The sequence below is a fragment of the Euleptes europaea genome, chromosome 6 (genome assembly GCF_029931775.1).
Source record: "Euleptes europaea isolate rEulEur1 chromosome 6, rEulEur1.hap1, whole genome shotgun sequence".
Lineage (NCBI taxonomy): Eukaryota > Metazoa > Chordata > Lepidosauria > Squamata > Sphaerodactylidae > Euleptes > Euleptes europaea.
In genome coordinates this window covers 32,313,557-32,336,920 of record NC_079317.1, presented here as the reverse complement: position 1 = coordinate 32,336,920, position 23,364 = coordinate 32,313,557, and the positions used below count along the sequence as shown (strand labels likewise).

General features: G+C 45.9%; 1 protein-coding gene and 1 non-coding gene across 4 annotated transcripts in view; one reads left to right on the top strand and one right to left on the bottom strand.

The window, feature by feature from the left end:
- Positions 1 to 23,364, top strand: part of NRXN3 (neurexin 3) — a 1,387,810-nt gene that overhangs the window by 1,063,711 nt on the left and 300,735 nt on the right. The gene's annotated exons all lie outside the window — the stretch shown is intronic.
- TRNAT-AGU (transfer RNA threonine (anticodon AGU)) lies at positions 1,339 to 1,413 on the bottom strand. The gene has a single exon. It is a non-coding gene; the product is annotated as a tRNA-Thr (tRNA).

Here is a 23,364-nt window from a genome sequence, read left to right as displayed (position 1 = left end):
AGAGCATAATCCAAACAGAGACCCGAAGTCATTGGAGGAATGACCGTGAGGGAAACAGCCATGCATGAAAGCCCAGAATCTGCTTGAGGTTAGAAGATCCCAGGATCAATCCCTAGCATTGTCATTTATTTTTATTTTTTTATTATTATTTATTATCTAGCATTGTCATTTAAAAGGATCAGGGAAGGAGTAATGTGAAAGATTCTGGTCTGATTCCGTATGGCAGCTTCATGTGTCAGTGGGTTTGGGCCCTCGCCTAGTTTTCTCTGGCTTCAGGATTATTTATTTATTAAAATATTCATACCCTGCCTTTCTATTATGGCTCAAGGTGGCTTCCAATTCCAAGACAGTGGACAGTGCCTTCAATGTTCTAGAATAGAACTGTGCCATTTATGCACAAAGGGGTCATTGCATGTATTTTATTGTGTGCTACCTTTCCCTCCCTCCTGAATCACTTCCGATAACTCAAAATATATTTTCACAGAAGTTGCTAACCATAGTCTTCTGACCACCAGAAGAGTTTCCATCTAGACATTAGGAAGAATTTTCTAACAGTTAGAGCGGTTCTTCAGTGGAACAGGCTTCCTCGGGAGGTGGTAAGTGCTCCTTCCTGGGAGGTTTTTAAGCAGAGACTAGATGGCCATCTGTCAGCAATGCTGATTCTATGACCTTATACATTTCATGAGAGGGAGGGCAACTTGGCCAACTTCTGGGCAGGGAGTAGGGGGTCACGGGTGTGGGGGGGAGGTAGTTGTGAATTTCCTGCATTGTACAGGGGGTTGGACTAGATGACCTGGTGGTCCCTTCCAACTTTATGATTCTATGGTCATGCATCTGATCATTAAGCTATGTGAATGGTGCACAATGAGAGTGCATATTCACCCACACCAAACTACATTCACCGCCTAGCTTCTGAGATCTGATGAGATCAGTCTAGCCTGGGCCATCCATGCTATTTTCAATCACTATAAACGTATAAAAGGATCTGAATTCTTCCCTTCATTATTTGGCTTTTGTAGGGCAACCAGCACCTCTAAGCTAAACCTGGCCCCTTGGGTGGTGTCATTGGCTTTCTATTGGCCAAATCCAGAAGCTAAAGAATGTACAACTCCTTCAACAGTTGGGCAGAAGATGATACTAGGCTAGCAGATATCAATTGTCCTGTCCATCTCTGTTCTCCTTTAAATAGTATCATTCACATGAACACATGAAGCCGCCTTATGCTGAATCAGAACCTTGGTCCATCAAAGTTAGTGTTGTCTACTCAGGCTGGCAGCGGCTTTCCAGGGTCTCAGGTAGAGGTCTTTCACATCACCTATTTGCACTAGTCCCTTTAACTGGAGATGCCGGGGATTGAACCTGGGACCTTCTGCATACTAAGCAGAGGCTCTACCACTGAGCCACAGGCCCTCCCTCATGACCCTCTGATAAAACTAGTTATGAACCCGGGCCTTAAAGTATTTATTTCTTCTGCTATGGTCCAGAAAACTGGATAGTCAGGACTCTGGTATGCTGAGCCAAATGCCTTGTGACTCAGACATTGTTTATATATGGGCTGTGTTGGTCCAGCAGCACCCAAGAAATGCATTTCATTCAAAAGCTGATTCACCCTTGATGTTTGGTGTCAATCCTAGATCCTTTACATTTAACGAGGACTGTGTTATTGGAGATGATGTGCATTCCATCTGCCTTTGGCTTTCAGACTGTCTTACAAAACACTCAGTGCCTAAGGGGGGATGAGCAGTAGTCATCCCAGAAGGCAGGCAGTTTTATGCAAGGCGTGTAGGAAGTTAAAATTCAGGAAGATGATATGCAAATAAATAGCTGAATGTCAATACTGACTCCACCTTTGAAATCCATCACCCATTCTCTATGAGTTCAGGAAAAGAGCCTGAGTGAAATAAATCATTGTAGAGAAGATGTGCCATCTTCTGCAACTGGTTTTCATGTTTCAGTCTCATCGGAAAACTCAGAATTGCTCCCATTGTATCTGAGGGGGTCATTTAAGCACGAGCACTGTTTGGATTGTATGAGTGAAGTGATGTTAATAAGAGAACATTGGTTTCTAATTGTGGCTAGCATGACGGTTCGCCTATGTGAGATAATGGCTTTCGTGCTGAAGGCAAGCTTCTACAGACACCAAGATTGCTACGTTCACAGGGTCTCATATATAAAGGTGCAGTGGTAATTATTATGATAGAAGGTCTGTCTTTTCAGAGAGCACGGACATTGGGTTGACTACAGAGATTATAACATGTCATGACAGCTGAGGGGTTTTCATACTAGCTGAATGGCAGGGTGCAGCGCTCCACTGACAAGTGGAAGTGTCTTCTTCTTTGCTATTTCTATGCTCGCTTTCAAATATTACTGCAAGCTTCTTTCATTTGGATTTTATGGAGCTTGTGCATCAGGACTGTGGTTCTTTCCTGCCCTCCCCCTTCTTCCAGCTATACATTCTCTAAATGCCCTCTTTCATAAACACCAAACATGCTGTCTTTTTAACACCAGTGTTGCATTGGTGTTGGCTTTGTATGTAATTGCCTCATTCTTTTTTTAAATGGAAAAGTCGCCTGCCTTACTGGCTGATCTTCAAACAATCCATCACTGAGATGAATGGAATGCAGAGGGGATGAATACCAAACACCAAAGCAAAAAGGAGTGCTTTTCTTCCTTTCTTGCCATTTTTATCCCAAGGTGTCCCAAGTATTTGCCATGGAATCCCAGTGAGATACAGAAGTCTGTTGAACTTCATTGTTGTCCCATACAGCTAAGAGTGTGACCTGTAACATGCCCAACTCCCTCATATGTCTTCTGCTCTGCAGAGGAAGTCAATTAAGAGAACAAGTTCAGTAGTAGAGCCCAGTCGTTGCTTACCAATATTCATGGGTTGAATCTTTGGTGTCTCTACTTACAAGGAAATTGGGTACAGGAATTATTCTTGCCTGTGTGAGACCATGGAGAGATGCTGCCAGTCAGAGTAGACAATGCTGAGCAAGATGGACTAATGGTATAAGGACCACTTCAGATGTTCTTTTCTCTGTTCTGCCAATCAAAGCTGATCAGTGGTGCTCGCTCCACAGCTGGTGGAGAGCCACATTCACAGTTACAAAAACCACCTTTATGGCTATCCCTAACATGAGGCTATGGTTGCCAACCTCCTGGTGGGGCCTGGAGTTCTCCCAAAATTACAACTGATCTGCAGGCTACAGATATCAGTTCCCCTGGAGAAAATGGCAGCTTCTGATGTTAGATTCGATGACAACGCATCCTGAACACATGAACTCATGAAGCTGCCTTATACTGAATCAGACCCTTGTATTGTCCACTCAGTATTGTCCACTCAGACTGTCAGTATTGTCCACTCAGACTGGCAGCGGCTCTCCAGGGTCTCAGGCAGAGGTCTTTCACATCACCTACTTGTCTAGTGCCTTTAACTGGAGATGTCGGGGATGGAACCTGGGACCTTCTGCATGCCAAGCAGATGCTCTACCACTGACCCACAGCCCCTCCCCAAACTCTGTTTTCCCCAGGCTCCACACCCAAGTCTCCAGGAATTTCCCAACTCACACTTGGCAACCCTGCATGGTGCCTGAACCTCAGGGAGGCTCACTGCTTCCTCATCTTCTGACAGTGGCTGTTTCAAGGTACGAACCACAAGTCCCACCAGGCAAGGGCCTCACTCACATTCTTTAAATGTAGAGCAGGTCACTCTGGGGAACACTGCTCAGAAGAGCAATGGATGACAAGTCTGAGAGCCACATGTGGCTCCTGAACCACTGAGGATCACTGGAGTAGATAGTACTTGGCTAAATTGACCAATGGTCCAACTTTGCATGAGATGGCTTCATATAGTCATCAGTAATGATGAGCAAACTTTCTTTCATGAAATCTTTCCACTTAGGGTTTCCAGCTCCAGGTTGGGAAATACCTGGAGATTTTGGGGGTGGAGCCTGAGAACGGTGGGGTTTGGGGTATAATGCCATAGAGTCCACCTTCCAAAGCAGCCATTTTCTCCAGGTGAAGTGATCTCTATCGACTGGAGACCAGTTGTAATAGCAGGAGATCTCCAGCCACCACCTGGGTGCTGGCAACCCTATATCCACTATTAAGGTTGCCAACAGGCCTGGAGAAAAACGCCCAGCTCTTTAATGGAGGTTCAATGTGTTAGAATGGGCAGCTGAAGTGTTTCATGGGGGTTTAACGCATGGCCAATTTGTCTCGCCTTTGTGCCTTAAAAGTAGCGAATTCCCGTAGTCTAAACGCATGACCGTCCAAGGGCTGCACATCAGTCCCACCTTAGGCGTGAATTAAGCACACAAAAAACGGGTTAAGCAATCCCTGTTTTCTAGCGATCTTTTCGGTGCTAAACCGCCACTTTTTTTAATTTCGCTACATTACCAGAACGCCGGCGTGAGTGTAATCACACGACTAGCCCACTACTAACCTCCTTGCGTTCAAGCTCCCAGCCCCGACAAACAGCTGAGCTGCGGGTGAGCAAGGGCGGGGCAGGTGCGAGCCGCGCTGCTGGCTAGGAAGGGAAGTGACGTGATGGGGAAGGAGAGCTCCTTTTATGGACCTCCGGGGGGAGGGCAGAGGGTGGAAGGGACGGAGCTTCTCTGGCCTGAAGAGTATAAAAGGCCAGAGGAGAGCTGTAGCCAGGTAGGAAGTAGGCTGTGACCCAGGCTGGCTAAGCATAGAGCCACCCGGGTATCCTCCGAGGGAGAGGAAAGCACAGACTCTCCCTCAGACTGGTCTGAGGCTGAAGAGGCACCTCAAGCCCCGACCCTCTCCAGGCCAGACAGACCCCCCCCCGACCAGCCCTGTAGGGGGGGTACTTCACACCGTCACAATGGTATACCGGAACGCTGGTGTCCCAAGAAAAAGAAGGGGGAGAACCGGCCTTTGATTGGATAACCCCTCAGCCAATCCTTGGGCAATGACACGGCGGTCACTCCCCTACTATCCCACATTATATGGGTGGCTCAAATGCACGGGGAGCCTCCAGCAGCGCCTTTCTTCGGACTTACAGTGGGATGGAGTAGCGTCATGCGTTTGACTATCCAGTCTCGGATTAAAATATTGTGAGATAAGGGAGGAGCGAACCAAGAACATTCTGCCCATGCGTTAATCCCCATTGTATGGTGGTAAGTAACTTTAAATGGTAAATAGCAACCCAATTAGCCTCTGTTAAAGTGCCAGGGTGTTTTTTTTTTCTCCAGGCAGTTGGCAACCTTATCCACTGTAAACTTCCAAAGATACCTTAGAACTCAGTTAGCAAACCACTGCCGTAGCCATGAGATTATAATTCAGCTCTCTGGAAGAGAGTGGGGGGAAAAACCTGTTAAGTCATCAGAATAGTAAAACCAAATCTAGTTGATTTCAACAGCATGTTTCTTTTAACAGCAAAGTAAGTTTCTTTTCCTCTGTAAAAGGAAACGATGTAAAGATGTATACGAAAATTAAGAATGCAGGGAAAGGCGTTCATGAGTCCTTCCAGCTCTATAGCCCCTGCTATTTTTCATGTCAGTGGCCTTTTGTGTCCTGGCCTTGAAGCACTTGGTGTTCTTCTGGGCAGGTTTTGCTGCCTGCGTTTTGATGAGACACTTACAAATTCCTTCATGCAAATTCTTCCAGCAGTAGCAGGATACTGTATCTACTGCCTCTAGTCAGGATGAAGGCAGGGAATGCCTGCTGTGATATCACAGACTCACCAGGGTTGCATTAATCTCCGATAAAACCTAGACAGAGAGATGAGAAATGATTTTCAAGAGCAGTAGAATCACCTTAAATATTCACAAGCGTGTGTTCTTAACCATGGAAAGACATTCACATTCCAGATCTCTTTGATGCCTTTCTGTTTTCCTTGGGCTTTGTGTCCCCACTATCCTGCCTGATCGCAGAAGCACAGTGAAAGATAACAATATATAGATTAAAATATGGGGGGGATGTTTAAGCGACCAATCGACTTAATACTAACCACCGAGGCTTAGGTCCTATGAACGAATTCTGCATGCGCTAGATAGGCCATTTATGCACAGGACATTTTGCCTTGGATTTGCCACTCTCTAGATGCACCTTTTTCCCCATCCAAATTCTCAGAACTCAACAATAAGCCCCCATGCTGAGGTTTGAGAATCTGAATGGGGAAAATCTAGAGAGCGGCAAACCCAAGGCAAAGCCTCCCATGCATAAAGTCTCTGCTGTGGGATGCATTTTTTTCTTCTGCTAGCATTTCTGTCTGTGTAAGGGCACATTGAAAACCATTGATTTTGCGCAAGCAGAGGTTTTCACGGAAGAAGCATGCTCCGCAGCAGAGAATATATAGTACACACAGGACTTCATTTGTAGGATCCAAGCTACAATACATGCACAGACAGAAAACGTGGTCTGGTTCCAGACTGGTTCCGGTGATCCTCTGAGGGCACAGAATTGAATACACGAAGCTGCCTTCTACTGAGTCTCTCAAGGTCAGTATTGTCTACTCCAGTGGTTCCCAAACTGTGCTCCATGGAGCACTTGGTGCTCTGCGAAACATCTCCTAGTCCTCTGTGAAGAGACTGGAAAGAAAAATACTACTATCATTCAGTTTAGTTACTATATAGATGCTAGGTGAAAATTAGTGCTCCGCAATGAATTTATCTCCTGAAAAGTGCTTCATGATTCAAAACGTTTGGGAACTGCTGGTCTACTCTGACTGGCCGTGGCTCTTGAGGGTTTCCACATCACTGATACCTGATCCTTTTAGCTGGAGATGCCAGGGATTGAATGAGGAATCTTCTGCATGCAAAGCGCCTGGGCCACGGCCCCTCCCCAAATTTGATAAATGTGGAGGGGCTGTTCAGATTATTTGTTATTCTTCTTGATCTTAGAACAGACTGCATACATGGCTTTGTTCAAAAAGTGTTCTTGATCCACCTCAGAGTTGCCACCAGCATTTCTCGTAAAGCAAATATTGAGCTACCTGCCCTTGAGAAACAACTGAGAGATTTTAAAAGAAGACAGTGGACCTCAGGGGTTGCATTAAGGAAGGAAGATGTAAGGAAGAACTGTGTTCTGCTAGACAACTCTAAGATATTTTGATGGGTGTTGAGCAAAACAGGTTCTTGCTGGGTTGTGCTCTATAGAATAATAATGATAAGCATTTATATTATGTTCAAAGGTGCATAAAGCGTTTTTACACATTTTCTTGTGCCCAATGTCCTGAACCGAAGCACATATTTGTCTAGAGCAGTGGTTCCCAAAGTGTGTGGTACCGCCCCCTGGGGGGCAGTGAGATTACCTAGGAGGCCCCTAAGAGGCAAAGGGGCAGCAGGGGGGCACTGGAGGTGGGCCCCTTCAACTGTGCTGTTCACTAATTTACAATAGATCAAGCTATGGCACCATGCTGGCAAATGGCTCTGCAAGTTTCTGCCTGTGCATAGTTCTGAAATCTGGTCGAAACTATCAGAGGTCCCCCCCCCCCAAAAAAAAAAAAAAAAAACTTTGAAAAGCTGGTATCACTGGATCAAGTTAATCAATGCTGTTGAATAAATTAAATTTAAAAAGTTTTAATATGATTTGGAACAGATGTGCAATGAATCATTACTGTTTTGAATGTTATTATTATTTTCCTTAGCGAATCAGGCAAATTACTATTTTGAATAATACTTTTTATAGGTTGTAGGGCACTGGGGATGAGTTTATGGAACCAAGTGGATAGTGGCCAAAAAAGTTTGGGAACCACTGGTCTAGAGCAATGTTGCTGAGACCATAGAAAGAGAGAATGGTAGTTGTAGAATACAGAAAGAATTGTGTGTTAGGGAATGCAAATGTGCTCTTTCCGTTTCTTTTTGTTTACATGTATTTTAATTAAGAATAGTTTCAGTCCACCCGTTTCATTGATGGTGTTGTTGTTTTTCTTGTATGCAATGTGTGCGTAATTTGTATGGTATTTATATGTATAAAGTACATAATTTATACATATAAAGCTGGTTTGTTGATGCAAAAAACACTGAAAAATGTGTACCTGTTATGGGAACAGTCCATTAAAAGGAAACAGAAAATGATGCAAAACTAAAGATTCACAGGTTCAGTTTGCATGAGGAAGAAATAAAATCAAAACGGGGATATATTCATGTCCAACCTGCAGGCTTCCAGTTTTGATAGCATGAGATGACCAGAAAGATTAGGGGGGCAAAAAATAGGAGAGGGATAGAGAGCCATGCTGGGCCTTTGGGTTTCATCTTTTGACCCTGAAAGACCTCTCCAGCTCTTGCCCCTTTCCCAAACCTTCTTCAGAAACTGCCAACCTGTTCCTTTTCAATAAAGGATGAAAGCTAAAGCGCTCAGCCAAATCCCAATGCCAGATTGCAGGTCTGCGCCAGCGAACGAGGCACTCCATAGAGATGCTAGAGGCCTGGCAGAACTCAGCAGTGCTATTCAACATTTATTTTTGTAAAGGGAAGCCTGAAAGCCTGCGAAAGGTAAGTATTGTGGGGAGGAGAACACACACACACAAGAAAAGGGAAGCTGAGTTCTGGATATTACCCTGGGGCATGTTGATTCTGGCCAGCCGTACAATATCCCAGCAACGTTTGAAGCGAACGGGCTTTTATTCTCTAGTGCTCTTAACTCCTCATCAATTATAGTTTCAATCAATTATCTTTGATTTAATTTGTGCTTTCATCAAGTCTCGCTCCCAAGGTAGCCATAGCTGTGGCACAAGAGCCTGACAGCTGCTCAGATTCCAGAGCTGATATCAGCACAGGGAACGGGTTTTTTTTAAAGCGGCAAGCCCACATTTTTACACGGGGGAAGCCAAATTCATATACAGACAGAAAAATGAGCATGGAATCGCGTGCGTGATAATCCTCATGCTGATGCCCTTGCTTGCCGTGGCAGGTATTCAAGGTAATGTAGCCTAATGTCTAAGACAGTGTGATTGGCAAAGTAAGTCCCTGATTCAAATGTCATTAGTCTCAGGCAATGAACCCACTAGGTGTAAGTCCCAGTTCTCTGATTATTTCCAGTATTTCTGTTTTATGGGGATGATAATTCTGGCCTACCCTACAGGGGTGTTGCAAAGATTGCTGATAATGTAAGGGACATGTTTTGAATGCTAAGCAACCCCCTCCCCCCCCAGCCATATAAATCTAGGTTTTGTACAAGTTATTTTGTTGGAATCTGTGAGGCTGACAGTCAGTATTTTAGAGTAAGTTCTTTGGGCTTAGTGGCCAAAGTAAGCTGTTTTCAGACTTGCCAAGATTCTGTTGTGTGATTTTCAGCTCCCTCTGAGAACCAGTCTGCAGGTTAATAACACAAGGCGGGACCCATACTGTTTTTTTCTGCTGGTGCAGAATCCCCCCCAATGCCAGGGACTGTAGGATCCATGTGGTGTGATTTGATGCAATGATAGAACAACGGGTGTGGCAGTTTGCTACTCGACATCATGATGGGACGGAGAAAACAAAGTGAGAGAAGCAGTCCTGGCTGAATCTCTGCTTTACACAGTTTTACTGGGGGAAATGGCTGTTTTGAAGGGTGAAATCTGCAGATACCCTGCTGAAGTCCCTCCCCAAACCCCACGTTCCTCATGCTCCACCATCACATCTCCAGGAATTTCCAACCAAGAGTTGGCAACCCTGCTAGCGGGAGATGGGGAGAGGCAGGTACTTATAGCGGGATGGTGGCGATCTTCATCGCTGTGTGATGACGTCACCTCTGGCACGACCCTGTAGTGCTGGCATCGTACTGGGGTGATGCTCTAGCACTCACCCCCAAAACTCTATGGTTTCTATAGAATGCAATGCTGCTGCTTCCGGGTCACGCCAGAAGTGACATCAGCATGCTGTGTCAAAGATCGCTGCCCTCCCCATTTGGCCAGCCTGCTTTCACCTATTGACCAGCTGAATATCGGCACCAGTGGCAGTAATTACCAGGTGTTTGCCCACCATTAATGAGCACCTGGCAAGTCTAGTGGATGAAGCTTGAGCAAGTTTTACAAGATATGGGCACCCTAGAAATCTACCTACAGATAATGCTGAGTTCTCCATGGTATGTGCTATGAAGTACCCGGCTGATTGGGTGGTGGGGAGAAGAAAATATTTGAAAGACGGGAGGAAAAGGCCTTTTATACAGGGATGTTTCCCCACGGGCACCCCCGCCGACTGCTTCGGGGCTTCCTTTGGATTATGCATGCCTTTTCCGCCCTTCAGAGGTCGTCTCGCTCTCCTTGTGCATTTTGCCCGCATTTTCCATCTTTCCTTGCTAATAATCTAAAACAGCATCTGGAAAATACATGCAAAACGTGTGGGGAGAGCGCAGTGATCTCTTATGGGTGGAAAAGGCATGCATAATCAAAAGGAAGCTCCGAAGCAGTCGGTGGGGGTGACCGCGAGGAAACGTCCCTGCATAAAAGGCGAAAGAAGATAAGGCTCCTAGTTAAATACTGCAGACTCAAACCCAATGTTTGTAACCTAGCACTGTGGTTTATTCTGAAAGGAGGCTAATGGAATCCAGAACAATGAGGAAAGAAGGTGAAAGAAATGGTGGCGAAGGGAGAAAAAAACCGCCCAGTGATCTGCACCCCTCAAAAATATTTCTGTGGATACCCTTGCATGTTACCTCTCTGTGCCCTCCAAGGGTTACAGTTTAAAAATTAACCATTGCTACGTTCTTCATTCTTGAATACAAACCACTTGTACATGTGTAGAATTTCCTGTCAAACGATTGTATGTCTCTGCCCTACTGCTCGAAGGGGTCAGTGTAATTGGGTTTGTTCACTGGATGGGGATTGTCTGTTCTCTCCCGATCTGTATTTTGCAGCTTGTGGCCTGCGAAATGAGAAGAGGAATGAACTGTGGCTGGATGAGCCCTTAAAATTGCCACCTCCAGTATTATTTTCTGCATTATATCCTGCTAATGACTTTTAGAAATGGGTATATATATATATTTAACAACAAACAAAAGCTTCTCAATTGTTCTCATCTGCCGCTGCGGCCATTGGGCTGTGTCTGTAGGCGGCCGCCAGACTAATCAAGTTAGCTTGGAAGTATGCCACATGGATGATGTAACCACAGTTTGCTTGTAAACCTTTGCTATGTTCGTGCTGTATCATGCATTACAGAATAAGTCCTCAAGGGTATACAGAACGGATTGCTCTCTGCCTTGCAAAGAGAGGCATGCGGATCCGAGAGTAGCCTTATCACCAGTGAAGACAGAATTTGAGCTCAAGTTTCCAGATAGCTCTTCATTTGAAATTAGCAAAGTGACCATCTTGTTGAAGGAGTGGTACTGAGCGTGAGGGTAGGGAGAGGCATAAAAGAGGGCTTTGCTATGCTTATTCAGTTACCCATTGCTTCTAACCGATTCCATGGAGACAAGACATGCTTGACCCTTTGTGCAGTAGACTTTCTAGTACATGAAGCACAGTCTCTAGAGATGAGGGGGATGGAGGACAAGTCTTTCAGTGCCCAGAGCAAATTTGTTACTCTGTCCACTCTATTCCTTCCTAATTCCAAGACTGTTGGGTGACCTTGGGCCAGTCACAATTCTCTTCAAACTCTGTCAGCCTCACCTACCTCACAAAGTGTCTGTTGTGGGCAGATGAAGGGAAGGCAATTGTAAGCTGGTTTGAGTCTCCTTAAAGGTAGAGGAAATCAGGGTATAAAAACCAAGTTGTCATTGTCTCCTTCTCCTTCTCTTTCTCCTCCTCCTTCTTCTCCTCCTCCTCCTCCTTCTTCCTGTTAAGTTTCTAGACAGTACTTCAAAGAAATCAGTGTAGTATTCAGGAAACATAGTATTGAGTGAGGAAAGTGGTAGAGCATCTGATTTGCATGCAGAAGGTCCCACGTTTAATCCCCAGCATCTCCAATTCTAAGGTTTAGGTGATATGAAAAACCTCTATTTGAGACCCTAGAGAGTTGTTGTTAGCCAGAAAAGACAATGTTGACCTTCAAAGACCAATGGTTTGACTCTGTGTAGCTTCACGTCTGTATATTATAAGTGGCTTCCTCATAACCAAGAGAAAGACCCATTTGTCAGGCTCAAATGTGTGTGTGTTTTGCTAGAGAAACATGAACTGTGTAAGAACAATTATTTTTAAGCTCAGAAGCTTTTACCTGCTTATAAGGAATGTTGCTAATCTCTTTTTATTAATATCATCTCTTTTACTCAAAGCAAGTTTTGTTCAAATGCTGTTGCAGAAGCTAGCATGGGGAGAGGAGAAGAAACAAATAAGGATGCGAGTCTTTTTATCTATCCTTTTTACTTCATTTGTATCCCACACTTGTCCTCAGTGAAGACCCAAAGCAGCTTACATTGTTCTTCCTCTCTCCATTTTTATCCTTACAACAACGAGGGTTGCCAACCTCCAGGTATTAGCTGGAGATCTCCTGCTATTACAACTGATCTCCAGCTGATATAGATCAGTTCACCTAGAGAAAATGGCCTCTTTGGCAATTGGACTCTATGGCATTGAAGTCCCTCCCCTCTCCAACTCCCACTCTCCTCAGGCTCTGCCAAAAAAATCTCCAGGTACTGGACTCTATGGCATTGAAGTCCCTCCCCTCTCCAACTCCCACTCTCCTCAGGCTCTGCCCAAAGAATCTCCAGGTATTTCCCAACCCAGAGCTGGCAACCCTAACAACACCCCTGTGAGATAACTTAGGCAAAGAGTGTATGGCTGGCCCCAGGTTACCCAGCAAGGTTCCTTGGCCAACTGGGGATTTGAACCTAGATCTCCCAGTTCCTGGTCAGCCACTCTAACCACTACACCACATTGACCATACAACTACAAATACTTACAAAGCTTTGCAATAGACTGTTCTTTTCAACTAAGTGGAGTAAAGATGTCTGTTGGGAGGGGTACACTGGATTACAGAGGAGTCAACTGCTAGATTATAGAAATATTTTTGTTTATCATCATGGTCTCTGCACAGTTTAGGGTTGTGAACCTTGGAGGGGAGGGAGTTTCTCCTAGACTTACAACGGAGTTCAAAACAACAGCTGTCAAAGATGACAGCTTCAGAAAATAGCATCATATCCCTGTTGATTATCCTCCCCTCCCCAAACAATGACCTCCCCTGGCTTCACCCCCAAATCTCCAAGAATTTTCCAACCTGGAGTTGGCAATTCTAGCACAGTCCCACATGGGAATGTCACATGCACAAGCCAGCAGCTGACCATTCAGGCTTCATCATAAAGTGAGGTGCTCTATTCCACTCTCAGGGCTTTTCCCTGCCCAGGGATCATGTACCCCTTTTTTAAAAAAGTGCTCTTGGGGAAAGGCTTTAGCAGCTATTGAGTTGGGGGACCTTGATTCAAGTCCACAGCTCTATCCAGTTAATTCCAGTGGATCTTAGTATTTTCACCTTTCTTTGCTAATCATCCTCTGAACATGTAAAAATTATAGAAATGACCACTTAATCCCCAGATGGATCAGTAAAAATGTAACCTTGCAATATACTGAACTGGAAAACACATGAAAACATGCAGGGAAAAACGAAGCGACCTCTGAAGATCGGTTAATGCATGCATAATCAAAACAAAGCCCCCAAGTAGTCAGGATGGGGGTAGGGTTGCCAGGTCCCCCTTCGTCACTGGCAGGAGGTTTTCATTGGGTTTTCAAGGCAAGAGACAAAAAAAGACTGTTTGCCATTGCCTGCCTCTGCATAATGACCCTGGCCTTCCTCAGTGGTCTCCCATCCGAGTACTAGCCAGGACCCACCCTGCTTACCTCCTGAGATCTGATAAGATCAGGCTAGCCTGGGCCATCCAGGTCAGGGCACATTAGTAGGTGATGTTTATCTTCCATGTGGTGAAAAGCTTCTCTGATAGAGCACGTTGTTGTTAAAAGCACAAGAGAAGGTCTGGACCAGGTCCCTCTTTGCCACCGGCAGGAGGTTTTGGGGGGCGGAACCTGAGGAGGGTGTGGTTTGGGGAGGGGAGGGACTTCAATGCCATAGAGTCCAATTCCCAAAGCGGCCATTTTCTCCAGGGGAACTGATCTCTATCTTCTGGAGATCTGTTGTAATAGCAGGAGATCCCCAGCTAGTACCTGGAGGTTGGCAACCCTAACCAGTAGCTTTTCAGAGGATGCCACCCCTCCCCAACAACCCACATTAATTTTTTGCCAGTCCGAAAAGGGAATGGGCAACATTTTCCAGTCGATCTTGCCCAATTCACCTCCTGATTATAGTCTGCCCCACATGGATTTTGTACATCTGGGTTCCATGACCCCAGCACAGCGTATTTGGTGGTCAAAAGGGAACATCTCCTTCTCTTTTCGCTGCCAGAAAACCTGGTTGGATCCAACCCAGGTTTTTTTTTTTCAATCCATCGAGTGGGGAGTTGCAGTTTCAGATTGTGTCGCCTGTCTGCTCTGAAATTGATCCACCAACTGAGCAGAGCATCATGATTGTTGTTTTTTGGAATCACATATATTCTTCCTTCCTAGAAAGGAAAACAGAGAAAACAGGAAGAAGGGAGGGAGGCAACAGAAGCAGCAATAGCTTGGCCGTGACAAGACGTTACTCTTCTCATCTGAGCAGAGTTCCGGGCAGAAAAGAGCCAAAACATTGTATAATTGCTTCACTTCGAAGCTGCTGGGAAATAATGTCTCTTATTCCAGTATTATCCACAAATTTGATCTGAGTGGGAGAAAATTAATTAAAATTTTAATTTTCGGAAGGCTCTCATAAAGTGGTTCAAACAAGCAAGTATACAAGCCCTGCGCCCAAATGCATTTTATTTTATCAGTCGACAGGAAGGAGGGAGGAGAAAAAGGAGGAGGAAGAAGAGAAAACGCTAACAATGAATAGGTAGGGTTGCCAAACTCCAGGTGGTGACAGGAGATTTCCCACTATTACAACTGATCTCCAGCTACTAAATATCAGTTCACCTGGAGAAAGTGGCTGCTTTGGCAATTGGATTCTATGTCATTGAAGTCCCTCCCCTCCCCTCTCCTCAGTCTCTGCCCCAAAACCTCCTGCTGGTGGTGAAAAGGGACCTGGCAACCCTAACCATGAGGTCCAGGATTAGGGTTGCCAGCTCCAGGCTGGGAAATATCTGGAGATTTTGGGGGTGGAGCCTGAAGAGGGGAGGGTTTAAAGAGGGGAGGGACTTCAGTGCCATAGAGTCCAGTTGCCAAAGCAGCCATTTTCTCCAGGTGAACTGATCTCTGACCCCTGGAGATCAGTTGTAATAGTAGGAGATCTCCAGGCACCACCTGGAGGTTGGCAACCCTAGCCAGAATCCAAGGAACTCCCTCAGGCTTACTTAAGAGTTTGGCCATGCCTATATGAGTGTCTGATTTCTGCCCTGCTTTTAAAGGGCAGACCACCTCTCCCTATATTCCAAATGGCTTTTGCAATTCCTTCCCAGGTTCAAAAACCCGATCATTGAGGCCAAGGCCTCCCCCAATGTTTAGGGTTGCCAGGTCCCTCTTCGCCACCAGTTGGAGGTTTTCGGGGCAGAGTCTGAGGAGGGCGGGGTTTGGGGAGGGGTGGCACTTCAATGCAGGAGATCTTCATCTAGTACCTGGAAGTTGGCAACCCTACCCAATGTTGCTTCTTGGCAGTGGTGCTCAGAAAACTTTGGATGTGCAGATAATCTTTTGTGATCACAGTTGGTGAGATATGAGCCCTCCCCTGTTTTATGGATGTCTGGAGCACCCCAGAAATGGAAGAATATTTATGTATTACATCCCTAGCCAATCACTAAGCTTTTAAGCAACTTATGCTGTTGTCTGGTCTTTTTTTATTTTTTATTTTTTGGTTTATCTCCAAAATTCCTCAAATGTGCTGCCTGAGCAGGAACTTCCAAATGAGCCTTGAAATTTTGCTGTAGGTGAAATCTGGTGGCGGCTCGGCTGCGTGCTCACCAGCTTGCTCCTCTTTCCGTTGGTGTTTTCCACGCAGGAAGATAAGTACCTTTAACATCCTTCCAAAAGAGTTGGGCTGGAGCCCAGCGGTCCCTCAGGCCCTGACACCGGGATTCTTCGATGCCTCTTTATAAACACCAGGGTAAGTTGCAGCTGCCGAGTTGTAGATAAACCTTAATTACTTTACCATTTCTCTAGCCTTATTTGGGGAAAGAGGCATGAAGAATGGAAAGGAATTATGTAAATATACTTCTCCTTTGTCTGCTGATTTATTGGACGGGATCATCTTCGAGGTTATTTCTTATATAGGAATTTATTTAGAAGATAGTTTACTTTCAGAATCTGGCTCTTTGTTTTATTTCTTCTTTCATTTCGGCTTGTGAAAAAAAAAGAGGACGTTCTTTGGGTTATTAGAGGGGGTTGCTGAGTGTCGGCAGAGAAGAGGGAGAAAGGGAAGCTGCATTTTGTCTAATCCTCCTTGACAGCTTTCCTCCCTTTCTTATAAATTGTGCCTACAGATCTATGAGAAACAGGCACATCCGTGAATCCCCAGTGACTCCCGACAGCTACATCAGCATGACCTGCTCGGGAAGTGGGATGCCCGGTGGTCCTAGGGCTGTGTGGCTTTGGAGGAGTGAAAGGATCAGGGGAGTTTTCTGGTCTTGTAACAGGACATCTTTTATTCAGGGCTAACTTTAAAAGGAGAATTGTGGGGACCATTTTTGACATTACCAACATTTTCCATCTGGCCCCGAAGGAAGTATTTCTTCATGCAACACATAGTTAAATTGTGGAACTCCCTGCCCCAGGATGTGGTGATGACTGCCAACTTAGAAGGCTTTAAGAGGGGAGTGGACATGTTCATGGAGGAGAGGGGTATTCATGGCTACTAGTAAAAAATGGATACTAGTCATGATGCATACCTATTCTCTCCAGGATCATATGAGCATGCCTATTATATTAGGTGCTGTGGAGCACAGGCAGGTTAATGCTGCTGCAGTTGTCTTGTTCATGGGCTTCCTAGAGACACCTGTTGGCCACTGTGTGAAAAGACTTCTGGACTTGATGGGCCTTGGTCTGATCCAGTGTGGTCTTTCTTATGTTCTTAGGAAGCAGTCAGTGAAAGAAGGGAAGCCATGAAGAGCCAGTGTGGTGATTTTTGCTAGGTGCCTAAGAACATGCTGGGTTGGATCAGTCCAGAGAATCATCTAACCCAGCTTTTCCATCAGTGGCTGGCCAGATGCGTATCTCTTTTGTGCATTTTCATCCCACCCTTCCTCCAAGGAGGTTAAAGCCAGTGTACATGGCCCTCCCCCTGTTTTGTGTCCTCACAACTCTGTGGAGTAGGTGATGCTGTAAGAAAGTGTATGGTCCATGTTCACCGTGAGCATCAGGACAGAGTAGGGGTTGGAACCTGGGTCTCCCAGGACCTAGTCCATCACTCTAACCACTACACCATGCTCACTCTTTACCTTCACAAGCAGGACTTTCTTATGGTGAATTTTCCCTAAGGCAGGGATTGGCAAACTCATTAGTCAAAAGAGCCAAATATCAAAAGTACAACGACTGAGATTTCTTTTGAGAGCCAAATTTCTTAAACTTAAACTATATAGGTAGGTACACTGTTTATTAACTTAATAAACTTTAATTAAAGTTTTAAGTCTTAATTAAACTATAGGTACACTGAATAAAACTTGATATCATACTTAATAATGACCTTTTTTATTGATAAAAAATTAAATTGTAAGTCCCTGCCATTTCCCCCTCCCCGTCCGGAGTCCTCGTCTGGAGGCCTGGTCCGGCTGAGTCCCATTGGGAGGCCAGGTCTACCCATTGGCTTTCTTGGCAGTAGACCTGGCCTCCGGAGGCCCATAGAAGCCAATTGGTAGACCTGGCCTCTGAAGGGGGACTTTTTCCCCTCCTCGGAGTCCAGGTCTACTGACAAGAAAGCCAGTGGGTAGACATGGCCTCTGAGGAGGGAAAAAAGTAAGGCATCCATAAAATTAAATCATGATAATGACTGACAAACACTGTACATTTTCGCCATCTGCATTCTCAAAACTCTGCAGGGGGGCTTATTGTTGAGTTGTGCATCTGAGTGGCAAATCCAAGTCAAAACCTCCCATTCATAAATGGCCAATAACCTCCATGCAGAGTTTTGAGAATCTGGATGGGGAAAATGTGTATCTGAGTGGCAAATCCAATGCAAAACCTCCCATTCATAAATGGCCAATAACCCCCATGCAGAGTTTTGAGAATCTGGATGGGGAAAATGTGCATCTGAGTGGCAAATCCAAGACCTCCTCCTCCTCGCCGCCACCTGGGTTCCTTCCTACCTTCCCTCAAGACCCGACCCAGGACTGCCCCAGGCGGACACTGATGGGCCCCGCGCCCCACTTTCCTCCGAGCCTGGGGAACAGGCGTCGCAGTGCGGTGGGAGCGCAGCGTGGACGGAGCCAAGCCGCGATGCCGGGCCGAGCAGGGAGGGGCGAGCGACGGGGCCCCCGACAGCCATCCCCGACAGGAGGGCGGGCCGGAAAGGCATTCTCCCGGCCAGCATGCTAGGGCTGAGAGGCGAGGCCAGGAGCGACCTGGGGCAGGGTAATGCCCCAGCGGGCCGGCGCGCAGACGCTGACGGCTCCAGCACCAGGCGGCTCTTACAACAAGGGAGAGGGGAGCCAAAGCGGGGCGGCCTAGAGGAGGCCCCGGGGGGAGGTAGCTCTCGGGCTGGCCGGCCGGCAGGAAGACGGGCCCAGATGGACACCAGACGGCCCCCCGACCAGACCACCCGCTGGAGAGGAAAGGGGCGGGGCTGGAAACCGGGAGGGCCCTTGGAAGTTCAGGGAAGGTGGAAGGGGCGGGAAGCGCTTCAAACCCCTGCCGGCCAGCTGGGTGGGACTGGAAAGAGCCGCACTCAAGGGCTCAAAGAGCCACATGCGGCTCGGGAGCCGCGCTTTTGTGACCCGTGCCCTAAGGTTTATTCCCAGAATCTGTTACGCTAAGGTACACTCTCCCTGAACATACATTTAGTTCTCATGGATTCTATGTAAAGACAGATATAACGTATGAAGTATGTGATGGGTCATGTAGATTGACAGAACTACTGTTCTCATGATGCCCAGCTACCTAGACACACCAACAAAATATTGAAGTATCTCAGTTCTGCCAACATCTTGCAGCTTTCTTTGCTTAGCCAGGCCCTATCTGTGTAGTATCATCTGGAGTCTGGTCTGTAGGATTAAGCTTACCTATCTAGATAGCACACAGGGGACTGGCAACTTCAACAATATGCTTCTTTATTGCTTCATGCGCAGTTGGAACTACAACCTAGGCACACAGAACTGGAACTAAGTGGGGCCCCTCCCATACAAGCCTAGAGGGGGGGAAACAGAGTCTACCTTGTGAGAGCTCACTTAAAGGCATACACAACACACATGCACATCACAATCTTCAACTACACATTCCAGGCTGGGAGTTCCTAAGCCCCTTCCAAGCATCAAATGATGCCAACAGGTGTTAGAAAAAGAACCCAGAAGCCTTGTGTGTGTGTTAAGTACTGTCAAGTCACTTCCATCTCATGGCGACCCTATGAATCAATGTCATCCAAAATGTCCTATCTTTGACAGCCTTGCTCAGATCTTGCAAATTGAGGGCTGTGGCTTCCTTTATTGAGTCAATCCATCTCTTGTTGGGTCTTCCTCTTTTCCTGCTGCCCTAAACTTATCCTAGCATGACTGTCTTTTCCAGTGACTCTTGTCTTCTCAGAATGTGACCAAAAAACGACATCCTCAGTTTGGTCATTTTAGCTTCTAAGGTCAGTTCAGGCTTAATTTGTTCTATAACCCACTGATTTGGGGATTTCTTTGGCAGTCCATGGTATCCATAACACTCTCCTCAAACACCACATTTCAATGGAACTTTCTTCCTATCAGCTTTCTTCAATGTCCAGCTTTCACACCCATACATAGTATAAGGCAAGCCTATATTTTGGACTCATTTTCTGTTCGAGCAATTCTCTTGGGCTCCGCAGTGGGTCCATAACAAACCTAACTTCCCTCATCTCCCCTATACCGACAAGGGGTCTTCCTAATTTGCAGTATTTATTCTGCAGAAAGTATCTATAATAACTTTTTGCATAAACTGTCAACAACGATAGCTCTATAGCGTTCAGGTATGGCTATGATGATATAGTCCACCAATGCTGTTAAAAGGCAACGTGGAAGTGGAACCCAAGAACCACTGGGGAAATGATGACACGAAGGGAATTTCCCTAGTTTCTGCCCATCCCACAACCACCTGTGTGACAACCTGTTCATCTACAAGAAATGGAAAGACTGAAAATCCGAGGGAAGGTGTTTGCTTTAGGAGCACAGCTAAACAAAACCTTATGTGATAGCAGAAGCTACTGCGGGACTTCTCCCCAGATGAACTGTGACCCCTCCCCCCGATTTCCCTCGCTTTGAACTTGAAACCGGTGCCAGCAGTGGTTGTACACAATTCCCCGATGCTCTCCAGCAATCATTACTGGCCTTTTGTGTTTGGAGGGAGAGAAGGAGAGCCACAGACAGCTGTTCTTTTCCGGGATAATGATTATGAGATGAAAAGGGTAGAGCGTCTTCCATCCTGGGAGCTGGAGTGTATCGGTCTTGAGGCTGCGAAGGCATCAGGCAGAAGCAATCAGCAGTGCTGTTCAAAGGGACATTTAGGCACCTTTCGGCACCACTGTGCAATCTGCCAAGTGTTTACATTTCCGGGTGCTGCATCAGCATCGATATCAGAACAGAAACTTCAACCAAGTCAACCAAAAGGATGAATGAGGACACTACGGGGGGGGGGGGGGTGAGGAGGAATGACTGGTTCACCCAGGGAGCAATTTTAACCAGGTCTACTTGGGAAAATGGTCAATTTCATTTGGTGGGGCTTACTCCCAGGAAAGTGTTATTAGGATTGCAGCCAGAAAGATCTTATGCCCTTGCAAAAAGAGTAGGGGTGCTGCTGAATTTTCAGCTCCAGTATCCCTGCTTCACTTATCCCTTGTGTGAATTGAATCTGTGAATATTCTTGCATTATTTCTGGTTCCCTTGTGCCGAATTGTGTGCCATAACATGTGGGTCACTTATGTCACATGATGTCCTGGTCTGGCTGACAGTGTAAGCCAACTGTCTCAAGGTTGGCAGCGGAGAAGTGGTTTTCACAGGGCTGATGGAGCAGAGGCCTTGTATGTGGCAGGGAGGTTGTAGGACTTGTAGAGGTGTGGCGAGAGTGAAGATTCCTTGAGGCAGGAATCCCCACATGAATGCAGTGGTACAGAGTGGACCAAAAAGTCTGCCTCTTTCCTGGCTAGGCAGGAGTGGCTAGTGGAAGCTGCTGAACCAGCAAGGTGCCTGTCCATCTGCAGCCTATGATGACCATGGCTTTGAAATATGTGGAACCTATTTACTCCAGCAGAGTTTCTCAAGTTTGTGATTTTAATTTGTTTCATTAATTTGTTGCATTTTTTACCCTGGGTAAATATCACCAGCGGGGGTGGGTGGGGTGAGCATGATGCATCCTCAGGGAATGGCACATTGTACTTATAACATCTGACTGGTTTCTTTTCCCAATCAAGCCATGTGCCTGATGAAATGTCATATATACCATAACAACAAAATGCTAGAGATGATACAAAAGAATGACATGCAAATAAGCTAACAGAATAAGAGTCAAAGCATCTTCAGTTTGATATACAATCCAGCATGTGGCAATATATAGAGAGAAAAAAACAGAGGAAGAAGAAGAAGAGTTTCTCTACCACTTAAGGCAGAATCAAACCAGCCTACAATCACCTTCCCCTCCCCACAACAGATACCCTATGAGGTAGGTGAGGCTGAGAGAGCTCTAAGAAAGCTGTGACTAGCCCAAGGTCACCCAGCTGGCTTCATGTGTAGGAGTGGGGAAACAAATCCAGTTCACCAGATTAGCATCCGCCACTCATGTGGAGAAGTGGGGACTTGAACCCGGTTCTCCAGATCAGAGTCCACTGCTCCAAACCACCACTCTTAATAGAATAACTCATTTTCTGATGGAGAGTAGTGGTGAAGGTCTCCAGTAGTAATTCTGTGAGCTGCTGGAATGACACACAGGGACTGGGAGTGGGAAAGTTTCTCTGTCTACTATTGGCTGAGCTATCCTGATACTAGAGGCTTCATATAGTAGATAGGTCTTGCTCAAGGAGAAGAAGCAGGAGTTGAACAAATGAAGGAGCAGAGCAAGCAACCAGCCTAAGGAATTAAGAGGGCTGGAAGGACCCCGAGGTCTGAGGGAAAGAGGTCAGAGTGGGTAATCTGAGAAAGGAAGAAAAAAGAGAAAGGATGGGCAGAGTGAAGAGGCATTCGTGATCATCAGCTGCAGAGGTGAAAAAGGTGAAAGTCTGTACATCATTTGAAATAACCAACCTGATATTGTGCTGCAGATATCTAGCTCTCTGATCTGATATTTAGTGATGGGTGAACTCCACTGAGCTCAATTCAGAATTGGACTTGGTTAACCGAGGTATTTTGTTGCTCTGCTCCAAAATACAATACAGGTATAATACGTTCCATTATGCCTGTAAAAGACCTCTTTGAATGAAATATGTAATAAGTTTCTTCAATCCTATGACATGCCAAACTTTGCTAATCCAATCCTCTCTTTATGTTATTGCTTGTTCTCCCCCCCCACCATATAATTCTAGCAGCAATTAGAAGAAATGCATTAGTTTCCTCCTTTTATCATTAATGCTTTCTGTCAGATTACCCAACAAAACCATTGGTAACACAATTTGGATGTGATATCCAATTTTCACCTAGGTATTCTCAACAGTGGTTTGCTGAGACTTTGGGTATCTTTACAGTGCCTGTGTGTGTGTGTCCTCAGTGGAACAGGCTTCCTCGGGAGGTGGTGAGTGCCCCTTCCCTGGAGGTTTTTAAGCAGAGGCTAGATGGCCATCTGTCAGCAATCCTTAGGCAGTTCATGAGGGGGAGGACATCTTGGCCATCTTCTGGGCATAGAGCAGGGGTCACTGGGTGGGTGTGGGGGAGGTAGCTGTGAAATTCCTGCATTGTGCAGGGGATTGGATTAGATGACCCTGGTGGTCCCTTCCAACTCTATGATTCTATGATCTATGATATACAAACAAAAATAGTCAGCAGTTGTCTAAAATCCCATCAACATTAAAACCTGAAATTCCAAGTTTAAAATGCAGTGGACACTACATAAAATCACAAAAGGATACTACTATGTACATAGATAAAAAGAGTATCATATTCAGTGGTATTGCTGACAATACACTTATGGATCAATGTGCCACATAATTGCTCTGTCTCCCTATTTTAGACTATTGGTGCAGTAGGGGAGACGGTTTGGTGTAGTGGTTAAAAGCGGCGGACTCTGATCTGGAGAACCAGGTTCGATTCTCCACTTCTCCCCATGAAGCCAGCTGGGTGACCTTGGGGTAGACACAGTTCTCTCTGAACTCTCTCAGCCCC